Genomic DNA, 12149 nt, shown 5'->3' on the forward strand with positions numbered 1-12149 from the left:
CTTCCCGGTTGACAGAGAGTGAGAGACAGAGAGAGAGAGGAGGAGAGGGGAGAAAAACCCAAGTGAAAAATGAAATCTGACTCAAAGCAGAAAAACATTCCTGTTCTATCACAGTTGACAGCCTCAGTCAGACCCTGCAGGGGAACCACCTGCACATGTACTAGGTGTCCTGTTCTAGGATATTACACAATTACTACTTAATCCATGTAATAACCACTTCGCATACATGTAATTCCATTGTAATAACAAAAATAGTCCCCTTTATGAAGATCGGTGTGTCTGACTGCGTTTGGTAGCGACAGTGCATGGGTATGTGTGTGTGTGTTTAAGAGTGTGTATTTGTTATTGTGTGTTTGGTCTGCGGTGTGGTGTCTGGCCCTGGCTCCTGTTCATTCCTCTCCCCTCTCTCTCCTCCTTGTTAATCGCATCAGCTGGTTTAGCCAGAGGACATCCTTCATTAAATAAATCAGGAAGTAGCAGCAGCATATTGGGTAGTCTGGCCCTGCTCTGCGCCACGGGTTTACCCCTCTAACAAACCCAAAGATCGAGCCTGGACGGCCACACTGCGCCCAGATGTCAGGTATTTAAATAAAAGGGCTCATTGTGCCCCCCTTCTCTTACCCCTGTGTCCCCTGAGAGATGGAGGAGGGAAAAGAGTAGGAGGAATATGGGAGCCGTATTGAGGGGTGTGGGTTTGTGTAGTGTAGGTGTGTGTTAGCCGGTTCCATCTGGGTCTCCTGGAAGCGCGGTGGAGTCAGGAAAACCGCATCTCTCATAAAAGGGGGAGGGCCCAATGTTCTACAAGGACAGAACATTACAGAGAATGTACAGCTCCAGGAAAACCCTGGGCTTGGGCCCACATGTTGGCTTGCTGGCTAGGCCTTCTCTCTCTCTCTCTCTCTCTCTCTCTCTCTCTCTCAATAAGGAAATGAACAAGAAAAAGGAAAGACAGAGATAACGAGAGAGAGAAAAAGAAACAGCTAAAGATTGAGAGAGAGAGAGAGAGAGAGAGAGAGAGAGAGAGAGAGAGAGAGAGAGAGAGAGAGAGACTGATAGGAATTCCATCTGTCGGGACGGAGCGGAGAGGTGACAGGCGGAGAGAGAACCAAAGGCATCTGGTCTCCATTGGGTGCTAGGTGGAGCGGGCCAACTAACAGGGCCTGCTCTGGCACCATATGAGGGAGAGATGGATGGAGAGAGGGCTGGAGGGACTAGAGGGGTTGAGCCAAGGACCTGACAAAGGGGGACAGGGAGAGGAAAGAAAGAGACACAGAGAGACAGAGACACACAGAGAGAGCAGAGAGAGAGAGAGAGGTGGGAGAGAGAGAGAGAGGGGGAGAGAGAGAGCGAGAGAGAGAGAGAGAGAGCGAGAGAGAAAAGAGAGATAGGGGCCCCTGACGACTGGCAGTCGTGAGACCCGTCTCGATTTTTCACACATTGCTTTGGATTGGGCTTGGAGGGGGAGGGGTGAAAGGGGGGCTTGGAGGTTTGGCATGTGTATGTAGTCAGGGTGGGGGTAGGCGAGTTGAGAAGAGTATTCTAGAGGAGGAGTTGAGAGGAGTTGAGTTGTCCTCAAAAGACTAGTGTGTGTATGTTGTGTGTGTGTTTCTATATGAACATTTGTTGATAAGTCTTTGGGTTGAGACCAGAACAAAAAGAGAGGAGAACAGAGGTGTGATGATCAGTCAGCGCTGTCAGGGAGCACAGACCTACAGCACAGCCAGCATAGTTCACAGCCAGATACACTGTGAGGTAGCCATGAGGTGCTCCCTGAGGAACACACATCACTACCATGATGACTAAATGTGCCCAAATAAATACTGGATGATACAAGCAGAATGAGAGTTGTTGTGACAAATAACATCACAGTAGTGATGGAATGATATCATATTGTATATTGAATGAATGAGACAAACTATGTCAGTATGTGTAGTTGGACATTATCTGCAACATGTCTGGCTAGGGGATATGATTACATCATAATGCTCCAACAGGGGTCCATACTGATGATGTCATGCAAGGGTGAGAATAACTATTGATAAAAGCAACATGAAAGCTGAGCAAAACAACACAAGCCTAGTTTACAACACTTCCTTAAATTCAGCCAAAACAGACACTTTCCACTTTTTTATGTAAAGTTCCCTTTCAAAAAAATAAAAAAAATAAAACTAGCACTAGCAAGAGAAGTGAGGGTTTGGGTCTGTAATGATCCCGCTGGGTTTTTCATTACAATTTCCTAATAGGAATATTTCACTGCACAACGGCCCGTGGTAGTGGCAGAGGACCACTGCGAAGGTCATAATAAAAGCACTTTTTGAAATTAAAACAGTTGAAAATGAGATCACGGGGAGCGTATTGTGTCCCTACGGTGGCTATAAGAATGTGTTTACTGAGAGAGAGGAGAAGTACAGTATCGTTAGGCCTCATTAGCTTATTGCTATAGATGCAGTGTGTGTGTGTGTGTGTGTGTGTGTGTGTGTGTGTGTGTGTGTGTTCACGCCTGTGCATTGATAACTATGCTATTGTTAAGAGTGAATCAGCTGTAGACGTTATGAGAAGGGATAGTACAATTCTGTTCGCTAATGGTTCATAATTGCTGATTGTGTGTGTGTACACGCGTCTATGTACCGCTCTATATGGTGTGTGTGTGTGTGTATGTATGCATGTGTGTGTGTCTAACTTGTAATGTGAAGAAAGAGGGAGAGGAAGACAGAGAGAGAGAGAGAGAGAGAGAGAGAGAGAGAGAGAGAGAGAGAGAGGAAGAGAGAGAGAGATAGAGACAGAGAGAGAGAGATAGAGAGAGAGAGAGAGAGAGAGAGAGAGAGAGAGAGAGAGAGCGAGAGAGAGAGAAAAAAAGAGAAAAACAATCATTCATTTTAATGGCTATTGATGTTATTTATAATTCCCCCTCACTTCGCAGAAATCACAATTCCAACCACTTGTACGAGCTATTGAGCTTTTTATGCTATCGATTCATTTCTCCTGTTAAACAGTCTATTACAATGGTAAATTGCAAAGTGTACGCAGATATTTAGTCACGCTCAACAATATATTTACCCTTCTTATGATGTACGTGACCTGGCATAATGCATTAAGATGGAGAACAGAATTTGTCTTTTGCTGCTGGATATTAACTATTATCTCATAGAATCATAATTGTAGGATTACAAAGTAGGAAAATGAATGATGGTAAAATTTAATTATGACAAACGTGCAAATATTCTTACGGATATCTAATGATCAACACGATGATGTTGATGACAACAAAGATAATCATGACAATAACCATGATAACAATTATGTTTACTCTACAAAATAAAGTGACAGGAGGTTGATTATCTTGGTGTCTCTAAGGCATGTCGTGGTGTATCAACTGGAGTGCTTGGCTCACCTCAGTAATCTGTGTGCTGGGAAAGAGAGGTGCGTGGCGTTGGGGAAACATCCTAAATGTCCACATAGGAGAGAAGGCAGAACCAGATGAGCCTACGTGACGCCCTCCCCACTCTAATCCTGCTCTGAGCTATACAAAACAGCTGTATGGACACACACACACACAGTATGTACTATAAAACAAACACACACAGATAACTAGGTATGTATGTACAGTACCAGTCAAAAGGTTGGACATTATTTTTTTTTACATTGTGGAGAATAATACGAAGACATCAAAACTATGAAATAACACATATGGAATCATGTAGTAACCCAAAAAGTGTTAAACAAATCAAATATGTTTTATATTTGAGATTCTTCAAAGTAGCCACCCTTTGCCTTGTTGACAGCTTTGCACACTCTTGGCATTCTCTCAACCAGCTTCATGAGTTAGTCACCTGGAATGCATTTCAATTAACAGGTGTGCCTTGTTAAAAGTTAATTTGTAGAATTTATTTCCTTCTTAATGCGTTGTTTTTGAGCCAATCAGTTGTGTTGTGTAGACAAGATAGGGGGTATACAGAAGATATTCCCCTATTTGGTAAAAAAGACCAAGTCCATATTATGTCAAGAACAGCTCAAATAAGCAAAAGAGAAATGACAGTTCATCATTACTTTAAGACATGAAAGTCACAATCCGGAAAATGTCAAGAACTTTGAAAGCTTCTTCAAGTGCAGTCGCAAACCATCAAGCGCTATGATGAAACTGGCTCTCATGAGGACTGCCGAGGAAAGGAAGACCCAGAGTTACACTCTGCTGCAAAGGATAAGTTCATTAGAGTTAACTGCACCTCAGATTGCAGCCCAAATGCTTCAGCAGAGTTCAAGTAACAGACACATCTCAACATCAACTGTTCAGAGGCCTTCATGGTCGCATTGCTGAAAATAAACCACTACTAAAGGACACCAATAAGAAGAAGAGACTTGCTTGGGCCAAGAAACACGAGCAATGGACATTAGACCCGGTGGAAATCTGTCCTTTGGTCTGGAGTCGAAATTGAGATTTTGGGTTCCAACCGCCGTGTCTTTGTGAGACGCGGTGTGGGTGGTGAACGGATGATTCTGCATGTGTGGTTTCCAACCGTGAAGCAGAGAGAGGAGGAGGTGTGATGGTGTAGGGGGTGCTTTGCTGGTGACACTGTCAGTGATTTATTTAGAATTCAAGGCACACTTAACCAGCATGGTCATCCCATCTGTTTTGCGCTTAGTTGGGCTAATAATTTGTTTTTCAACAGGACAATGACCCAAAACACACCTCCAGGCTGTGTAAGGACTATTTGACCAAGAAGGAGAGTGATGGAGTGCTGAATCAGATGACCTGGCCTCCCACAATCACCCGACCTCAACCCAATTGAGATGGTTTGATGAGTTGACCGCAGAGTGAAGGAAAAGCAGCCAACAAGAGCTATAAAGCTATATGTGGGAACTCCTTCAAGACTGTTGGAAAAGTATTCCTCATGAAGCTGGTTGAGAGAATGCCAAGAGTGTGCAAAGCTGTCATTCAAGGAAAAGGGTGGCTATTTCAAGAATCTAAACTATAAAATACATTTTGATTTGTTTAACACTTCTTTGGTTACTACATGATTCCATATGTGTTATTTCATAGTTTTGATGTCTTCACTATTATTCACAATGTAGAAAATAGTAAAAATAAAGAAAAACCCTGGAATGAGTAGAGTGTGTCCAAACTTTTGACTGATAGTGTATGTCCACACTCACTCACAGGCATGTTACAGAGTACAATGCACACACATTCACACACACATATGCACAGACGAACACTAAAGTACACACAATTTGGCTACACCTGGTTTCTGATAGCACAGTACGTTAAGGGCAACAGAGCCTTCAACTTTTTTTATGTTGCAGCATTCCAACCCAAACAGATGAACAGAGAGAAAGGGAAGATAGAACGAGAGAAAATAACAGAGAAAGTGGAGAAAAAAGCCCTCACTCTCTTCACGGTCCTGAGATCACAGCAGTAAGCGGGTGCTGTGTGTGTGTGTGTGTGTGTGTATGTCTGCGTGTGTGCCTGACGGATGTGTTCCTGTGTGTGCCTGTGTGCCTGTGTGTGTGTGTGTAGTGAGGGCGGCGGGGCCCAACGGCCGGGAGCGAAGGACAGTGATTACGGGTGACAGTGGTGTTAACGTGGAGACAGGTGAAGGCTAGAGAGTGGAGGGATGAGAGAACAATTCATATATTCAGAAGGCTGGCTGGGACTTTCAACATGTTGCCCATCCTCCCGCAGTCAGGAGGATAATGTGGTGCCATCGGGCACGGAACAACACACAAACACAAGAATACACACACACACACACACACACACTGTCTGTCACCAATAGAAGAGAGAGAGAGAGGAGAACAGAGCTGAAACAACATGCACACACATTGGACACGGGCAGACGAGCAGAGAGAAATGGTGTGTGGCATGTACCTGTCTATGTAAAGTGCATGTGTGTGTGTGTGTGAGTGTGTGTGTGTGTGTGTGTGTGTGTGTGTGTGTGTGTGTGTGTGTGTGTGAGGTGTGTGTGACTTGGACTGTGTGTGTGTGTGTGTGTGAGAGTGCATGAGACTGTGTGTGTGTGTGTGTGTGTGTTTGTGCGTATTAATACATGGTGTGGTGTGGTGTGAGGCATCAGAAGGCCTGAGGTGTACTCTCTGTCAGCTCAGTGTCCTGTCTATGGTGCATCACTGACACATACACACACTGGGTCAGAACAACACACATGGTCAGAACAACACACAGTGTGTCTGTGTTGACCGCGCACACACAGACACACACAAAACGCTACTGCACACACACACACACTGATGCACTACAGGTCATGATCTGGGTCTTGACTTCAGTCTCGTGAGGGAGGAAAGGAGGGTGATTAGTCAAAAGCCAGAGAGAGAGAGAGAACATGGAAGGGATTTATATTTTTTGATCAGATGTCAAGGATCATGTCTTCATTACTCACAGGAGAATGAAGGTAGGAAAAGGTTCTGAGTATGACTTATGTCTATCAATCAACTGACTAAAATGATCAAAACCCTGAATCAAAATGTAACATCAGATTTCCTTTCTCAATTCAAATTGGATTACATGCCACTGATAATCCCTTTTATATTCATATTGTATTTAATTATATTACATCATTAGCTAAATACAGTTGACATGTTTTTACATTCCATCAATATCCATCATAACTCTACTCCATTGGATCTACCATGGAGTCCTGTAGCAGAATAAACGCTCCACAGACATAACGTGGCTTTGCCCTGAGGCTGGAGATGATTGAATTTCATAGCTACTCACAGGCTAAGCTGGGCACTGCTCACTGTCCTTAAGTGACTGACAATTTGGGGCTGCTGGAGCTTGCAAACCTTTGAAGGCCTTTTTTTGAAGAGATCATGGTTAGTGACTAGCCACTAGGCTGGGTGGTTTGAACAACGATGGTTAGAGACAGTCTATTGAAGCAGCTGATTCAACCACACTGAGTTGGAAAGTTTGGATAGCTAAAAAGGCAACGTCTTCTCACAGGTCTAAGACTATACGGGTTGGAGGAGGGTTGGAAGATCGAATATGTTATTTTTTGTCAGAGTGCAAAATAATTACCAAAAAAAAGTGATAAAAAAATAATTAGATTTTTAAAACAATGTAAAAAAACAAATATCCTGGGTATATTGAGTATATTGAGTCTATTAAATACAACTCAACCTAAAACCTGTAAGAATGCATGGATTTGTTTGTTTGTCTCTGTGTGTGTGTGTGTATCTCCATTGTGGGTGTATTTTTCTGTGTGTGTGTGTGTGGTATTTGGACAAGTCTGCAAGTAGCAGTTTACTCACAGAAGCAGTTTCCCAATATTGCTGTGAGGCCTCAAAACCCCGCCTCTCCTCTCTCCTTTCTCTCCAGCCATGCTATTCCACTCTACCCACACTCCATTGTGTGAACACAAGCCCCAGCCACGGGTACCTCACCGCCACAACGTTGCCTTTGGCTTTTGGGATCAACACACACACCACCAGAACACTCTAACCACAAGACCTGTGTTCCCTCAAGTCTTAATAATTCATTCAGGAACACTTTGGTTTGGGTTTTGAGAGACCCGAAGCCTCTGGTACCTTGGATTAAGAAATGTGTCTGACTGCAATTATCTGGGAGGGAGGCAGGGAGGAGGGAGGGGTAAATCCAATGGTGGTTTTATAGTCTGCTATGGCGGAAATTCTTTCTACTTTTTTTTTTCGTTCCGTTGGTTGTTTTTGCGTAGAGGGACACTGTTGGGGAGTTGTTTGGAAACAAAGACAAAAATGAGAGAGAAAAATTGAGCGCTAGCGTTTTAAAACCTACGTTCAATTGTTTACTACTGTTTCTTTGATCAAAAGCCTGTGGAAAAGTACTGCGATAAGAGAGAGTGATTTTGGCCCACTTGGTGACATATACAGAGTGGCTGTAATGAGTTGGAATAAGTTGACTTGTTAAACATCCAAGAGAAACACATACACACACACACACACACATCTGGGAGTGTGTGAGTGTGTCAGTATAAATGATGACAGTGCATATTCACATCTAAAATGTGTTACATGATCCATGTGTATTCATTTTCAGTTATCAGTTTGTAAGTGTGTATATATTTGAATGCACACTGTGAAATGTCTATTACGTAGTGTCTGTCTGTCTAGGCTATAGTAACATAACGTCACTGAACCGTATGTGTGTGTGTGTGTCCTAACGTACCTGCAGATGTCATAGCCCCTGACGTAGTCCCTCAGGGTCCAGCCCAGGCCGTGCAGGATGTGGAGTACCTCCTCCTGCTTCAGAACACTGAACAGACGGTCCAGCAGGGATCTTCAGTCTGACCGGCACCGCCTAAGTCTCCCGCATACAAAGGCTGCTGATGTCAAACACCAACGTTGGACTGAACTATCTCCACCTGGGTGGGGTGGTACAGGTGCTGTGTGCTCAGCTTTGTCCAGCGCTGGGGCCGGGGGGACAAGACACACACACCAACATGAGTAGGCTTAAAACATACATACAGGGAACTTTGAATCCCGTCCTGGAAACCCTCTTGCATACACTGTGCAGGTATATTCATATGCAGGTGCCTAAACACAGTATACACACACACACCCTGCCAACCTCTCCAGTTAATGACTATCACGTTTCCCCCTGTCTCCAGCCTTCTCTGGGAGGTAACAGTGGAGATAACAACCTAGGAGATAAAAGCACTGGCATTAATGCCAACTGACTGCCTTTTCTCTATTTAGTCTAATTCTCTCAGTCTCTCACCTATCTGCCTTCTCCTCTGTTCATCTCCCTTTCAATCTCTGTTTGCACCTACAGTATGTGTCTCATCCCTCCATCCCTCCTCCTAACAGTGTCCCATCTCCCTCTTTGTCTGTCTCATCTTTCCATTTCTACCTCACTTTATTAAGTAAGTAAGCATTTCACTGTAAGTAAGTAAGTAAGCATTTCACTGTAAGTAAGTGGGGGTAATAATTTCACTGTAAGTAAGCATTTGACTGTGGTAAGCATTTGACTGTAAGTAAGCATTTCACTGTAAGTGCTTTTCACTGTAAGTAAGTAAGCTTTTCACTGTAAGTAAGCATTTCACTGTGAGTAAGTAAGCATTTCACTGTAAGTAAGCTTTTCACTGTAAGTAAGTAAGCTTTTCACTGTAGCGAAAAGCATTACACTGTGAGTAAGTAACCATTTAACTGTAAGTACTGTGCACATTTCACTGTAAGTAAGCATTTCACCTGTAAAGTAAGTAAGCATTTCAACTGTAAGTAAGTAAGCTCCCTGTAGGGTAAGTAAGCATTTCACTGTAAATAAGTAAGCATTTCACTTTCTGTAAGGTAAGTAAGCATTTCACTGTAAGTGTAAGCATTTCTGTGGTAAGTAAGCATTTCACTGTAAGTAAGCATTTCACTGTAAGACACTGTAAGTAGGTAAGCATTTCACTGTGGTAACATTTCATGTAAATAAGTAAGCATTTCACTATGGTAAGCATTTCTAAATAAGTAAGCATTTCACTGTAAGTACATTTCATTAAAAGTCTAACCTGTTGTTTACGAAGCATGTGACAAATACATTATTATTATACATTATTATTATACAAATACATTATTTATAATCTCATTAGAACATTATTTTGTCTCTCTACCCTGTCTCTTCCCCTCTACCCTGTCTCTTCCCCTCTACCCTGTCTCATCCTCTCTACCCTGTCTCTTCCTCTCTACCCTGTCTCTTCCCCTCTACCCTGTCTCTTCCTCTCTACCCTGTCTCTTCCTCTCTACCCTGTCTCATCCTCTCTACCCTGTCTCTTCCTCTCTACCCTGTCTCTTCCTCTCTACCCTGTCTCATCCTCTCTACCCTGTCTCTTCCTCTCTACCCTGTCTCATCCTCTCTACCCCTGTCTCTTCCTCTCTACTATCTCTTCCTGCCTGTCTCTTCCTCTCTCTACCATGTCTCTTTCCTCTACCCTGTCTCTTCCTCTCACCTGTCTCTTTCCCTATGCCTGTCTCAGCTTCCTCTCTACCTGTCTCTTCCCCTCTACCCTGTCTCTTCCTCTCTACCCTGTCTCATCCTCTACCCTGTCTCTTCCTCTCCTCACCTGTCTCTTCCTCTCTGCCCTGTCTCATCCTCTCTACCCTGTCTCTTCCTCTCTACCCTGTCTCATCCTCTCTACCCTGTCTCTTCCTCTCTACCCTGTCTCTTCCCCTCTACCCTGTCTCTTCCTCTCTCTACCATGTCTCTTTCCTCTACCCTGTCTCTTCCTCTCTACCCTGTCTCTTCCCCCTATACCCATCTCTTCACTCCTCTACCCTGTCCTCTTCCCCTCTACCCTGTCTCTTCCTCTCTACCCTGTCCTCATCCTCTCTACCCTGTCTCTTCCCCTCTACCCTGTCTCTTCCCCTCTACCCTATCTCATTCCCTCTACACTGTCTCTTCCCTCTACCTGTCTCTTCCCCTCTACCCTGTCTCTTCCTCTACCTGTCTCTTCCTCTCTACCCTGTCTCATCCCCTCTACCCTGTCTCTTCCTCTACCTGTCTCGTCCCCTCTCCCCCTGTCTCTTCCTCTGCACCCTGTCTCTTTCCCTCTATCCTGTCTCTTTCCTCTACCCTATCTCATCCCCTCTACCCTGTCTCTTTCCCTCACCTGTCTCTTCCCCTCTGCCTGTCTTCCTCTGCCCTGTCTCTTTCCCTCTAGCCTATCTCATCCCCTCTACCTGTCTCTTTCCCCTCTACCCTGTCTCTTCCCCTCCTACCTATCTCATCCTCTCTACCCTGTCTCTTCCCCTCTACCCTGTCTCTTCCTCTACCCTGTCTCTTCCCCTCTATCCTGTCTCTTTCCCTCTACCCTATCTCATCCCCTCTACCCTGTCTCTTCCCCTCTACCTGTCTCTTTTCCTCTACCCTGTCTCTTCCTCTACCCTGTCTCTTCCCCTCTACCCTATCTCATCCCCTCTACCCTGTCTCTTTCCCTCTACCCTGTCTCTTCCCCTCTACCCTATCTCATCCCTCTACCTGTCTCTTTCCCTCTACCCTGTCTCTTCCCCTCTACCTATCTCATTCCTCTACCCTGTCTCTCTTCCCCTCTACCCTGTCTCTTTCCCTCTACCCTGTCTCTTCCTCTACCCTGTCTCTTCCTCTCTACCCTATCTCATCCTCCTCACCCTGTCTCTTCCCCTCTACCCTGTTTTTCCCCTCTCCCTCTCACTCCCATCGCCCACCTCTCTCCCTTCCTCACCCTCCCTCACCTGCTTCCCTCCCACCCCCATCTCCCTCTCTCTCTCTCTGCCTGTCTGTGTGACACCTGGGTTTGTCTCCTCTGATCCTGGGACAGCCTTTCCACTTGTGAGGGCTTTGCCTGACAACACACTCTGCAGAAACACGAACATCATTAAAAATGAAGAACTGCTTGTCAGAGTGGCTGCCAATGTCGAGATGAAATGAAAAGTGGGGAGGCGAAGGAGAAGGGGCCTCTGACAGTTCAGGGAGATTAAAAAATATTCAATGAGGGTCCTGTGCAGATCGCTGAAGGCCCTCTACGCTTAGGCCAAACAGGTGTTTTCTTTTATCACTTCCCCCTCCATTCCCTCCTTTCTATACTATCCAAATACCTTGCTGTTTCACTCCATGTCCTTTTCGTATGCCCCCTGAACAAGTCACGAGGTTGTCTCTCTCGTGGATATTGTTCTAAGGTAAATGGAGGCCAAGGTATGACTTTGAACCAAAATACTTATAAAGTATTTAAATGAAATACATACAAAGTATTTCAATAAAATATTGAAGCGCTGTTTAAATAAACTTCATATACAGGATAACCACTAAAGTTGAACGCTATCTCTCTATGAAAAATTCAAAAGTAAACATATTTATCAAATCTTTTGTGGTAAATCGTATTAAATCTTTCCTTTTAGCGTTTATATTCATATATTTCCTGTAGAATCTATGAGGGGATAAAAAAATCCCTATTTTAAAGATATAGGCACTGCATATTATGCTGATATCTTTAGCGGCCCTGTTAAAGGAGAGTACAGATGTGTGTGTCAGGACCTCTCTGCTCTCTCCTCTGGCTAAAGAGGCAGGTTTATGAGGAGCATATAACTTCACAGGACTAAAGAGGCTGCGAGAGAGAGAGAGAGAGAGAGAGAGAGAGAAAGAGAGAGAGAGAGAGGGGAGGGGAGAAGGCAGTGAGCAAGAGAGGAAAGGAAGAGAGAGAGAG

The 12149-nt window shown here is 44.4% G+C and overlaps 1 pseudogene; it reads right to left on the reverse strand.

The window, feature by feature from the left end:
* The window catches only part of LOC123481209, an 81633-nt pseudogene that overhangs the window by 45819 nt on the left and 23665 nt on the right, over positions 1-12149 (reverse strand).

The sequence above is a fragment of the Coregonus clupeaformis genome, unplaced genomic scaffold (genome assembly GCF_020615455.1).
Source record: "Coregonus clupeaformis isolate EN_2021a unplaced genomic scaffold, ASM2061545v1 scaf0034, whole genome shotgun sequence".
NCBI classification, from domain to species: domain Eukaryota; kingdom Metazoa; phylum Chordata; class Actinopteri; order Salmoniformes; family Salmonidae; genus Coregonus; species Coregonus clupeaformis.